At 30.6% G+C, this 2,647-nt stretch overlaps 1 long non-coding RNA gene across 1 annotated transcript; it reads right to left on the bottom strand.

The window, feature by feature from the left end:
• Positions 1–1,517: 1,517 nt before the first annotated feature.
• LOC132725004 (uncharacterized) lies at positions 1,518–2,446 on the bottom strand. Its single transcript, XR_009624990.1, has 2 exons — positions 2,273–2,446; positions 1,518–2,052 (listed from the first exon to the last, which is right to left on the bottom strand). It is a non-coding gene; the product is annotated as an uncharacterized LOC132725004 (long non-coding RNA).
• Positions 2,447–2,647: the final 201 nt, after the last annotated feature.

Consider the following 2,647-nt stretch of genomic DNA (forward strand, 5'->3'; position numbering starts at 1 on the left):
CAGACACAATTGATATGATACCATGTTGTGTAAAAGACTAATATTAACAAGAGTGAGTACGAAAATGAACATGGCAAGATGTCTGAGAGTTTTAACACACAGATATGATTTGGTGATGACAGTTTCTTTTAATTATTAAATTGCGGTGGATTACTTTTGTCGTCAATTGGCAAATGTGCTTCCTGGTTGCTGTCCCACATAATCTCAAAGTGTACATAAAGAGGTACTTAAAAATAAAGTAATAATAAATAGATGTGTTTATAAGATGACGACAGTAAATTTTTTTGTGATATAAAATTTTGGTAACCAACATCATTTTTTCGATTTATCTGCTCTTGAATTGAAGATTCAATTAATGTAAGCAAGACCTAATATGATCTAATTTCCGTGTATCTGTTTCCTTTTCGAAGAATGAATATACAAAATTTCAAGAATCGGAAAAGAGCTTTTTGTTTATCAAAATGTTACTGCAATCATGTTTTATGCAAAGATCATACGATGAGTTTATAATTTCTATTCAGTTTTAATTTTGCATATATAAAAAGTATCAATATGTAATTGATTGTAGCAGAAATAATATTATATAGTTTATAGAAGAATACAGCAATCACTCACATGTACTTCAGGAAGTTATACAATGATTACGTTGAAGGTCAATAAGTTTTAAGCTGTGAATAATTTTATAAAAAAAAGTTCTAATAATTGAAAACAAAATTCCAGAGAAAATCACTTCTCAAATGTTTTGTCGCACATATTTCGCTAATAATTCCCATTTTGGCGACAATGTATTGATTATATTCCACTTGACAGTAAGGTAACAAACGTTATTAAGGTATGGTCATCCTAATGGGCACTACAATGAACAGAAAAATTGACAACATAGGTCAGATATATACCTTAAAGGTCACATGTATGCAAAATGTAAACATACTTTATCGTACGGAAATCGAGTTATGGCCACTTGTCTGAATTAACTCTTGACATTTTTTTCATAAATATGAAACATTTAAATAATCTACAATATCATCTTTATAAAAATGTTTCCCCTTTAAAGTTTGGTAAGGAACAGCATGTAACATTCAGCTAACAATCCTTATAAGCAACATGACTGTTTCTACTAAAATAATTGTGAAATATGTATCAAATGTTTAATGAGACCTTACAAAGACATACATGCAGGAAAAACCAAAATAACAATTTTTTACTTTACCAACTTCATATTAGTGATTGTATGAGCGAGTTATAATCGTGTTTTTCATTATTTATCCCGTTGCTTACTCGGTGATAATAGTAATAATTGCTATAAACGTAATGCAATTTAGAGCAGGTTCATCTGCCCTATTTTAATGATAACAATAAACACTCAGAATAGTAGCATAAAGGACCTTTATCTATATTGTGCTAGTAGATAACTCACTGTTGTCAAAAGAATAATTCCTGTAATTCAACAACAACAAGTGCTTAACACAACGTTTCATGAAACATATAGGTTGTTATTAAATAATAACGAAACAAAGTTTCAATGAAACTTTGGTATATTTTCTGAAAGGTTGATAGAAACAATATAATACAACTGTATATAATTGAAAAAGATATGATTTCATACAAAAAAATGTCTGCTGCGAACTGAACAAGAAGCTCAATGAAACACTGTCAAAGAATTATTATTCTGTGCATTATTACTGTAATTCGAATTTAATTTCGTCACACATGCTCTGGCAAATAACAGAATCGATTGTACACAGATTACCCATTTTGGCAAGTGTGTCGGCTAAGCATTTATAAAATCGCATTGGATCTTTGTGGTAAGCACGGCATGAATGCGGATTTCCCTTGTAACTGCAGTTTATCGGCTCCTCCCCTTGTTTTCCTCTCGGGCAATTGATTGCAAGAATACGTGAGCCACCATCCTGAAACCGTAGACAATATTCAGGTCTTTTCTTTTCTGTCCAATTGCATGTTCTGTTTCCATAGTGAAATATTCCTCCTTGTGCGCAAACACACACCGAAATAAAAACTGCAATGGTGATAAAGAAGCGTCCATTCGTCATGCTTAAAATATATGTATAAAAATCTTTTTTATTTTTAATCAAACCAAAGAATATAAAATTTACCTGAAAACTGTTCTGTTAAAAGCTGCATGCATTTCTTAATAAAAAAAATACAGAATACGAATCAAGACAAAAAAGTGAGTAATTATATGTCTTTTATCATTTTTTTTATTTTTGAAATTAATGCAAAATATGGATTTATTTCAAGCACATTTTCATACCTTGAATCTTGAATCCTAGAAGTTCCAAATTACAAACTTACAAATTTATTAGTATCTTGACTTTGATGTAGACGCTGAAATAGTTAACGTTCATATGCTCGCCAACGGAAAGAGTATAAATTATATAAATTGTCCAACAGCTACTCTACATCCCGGAATGCAAATTTGCTTGTCGTTTCTTGTCATGTGAGTAGGTTCGACCAATGATAAACAACAATTTCGTTTACTATACATGCGATACATTATAGTATTTTTATCATTGATTGTGTTTTACATTTTGTTCTCATGACGTTGTTGATGGAGATTTTACTTATTTTTTTTTTTTGGAAGGAGAGAGTTGTTGTCCTTGCTGCTTTTCTTCTCTTATTATTGCGC

The sequence above is a fragment of the Ruditapes philippinarum genome, unplaced genomic scaffold, assembly GCF_026571515.1.
Source record: "Ruditapes philippinarum isolate M1 unplaced genomic scaffold, ASM2657151v2 ctg20495_1_1_1_1, whole genome shotgun sequence".
NCBI classification, from domain to species: domain Eukaryota; kingdom Metazoa; phylum Mollusca; class Bivalvia; order Venerida; family Veneridae; genus Ruditapes; species Ruditapes philippinarum.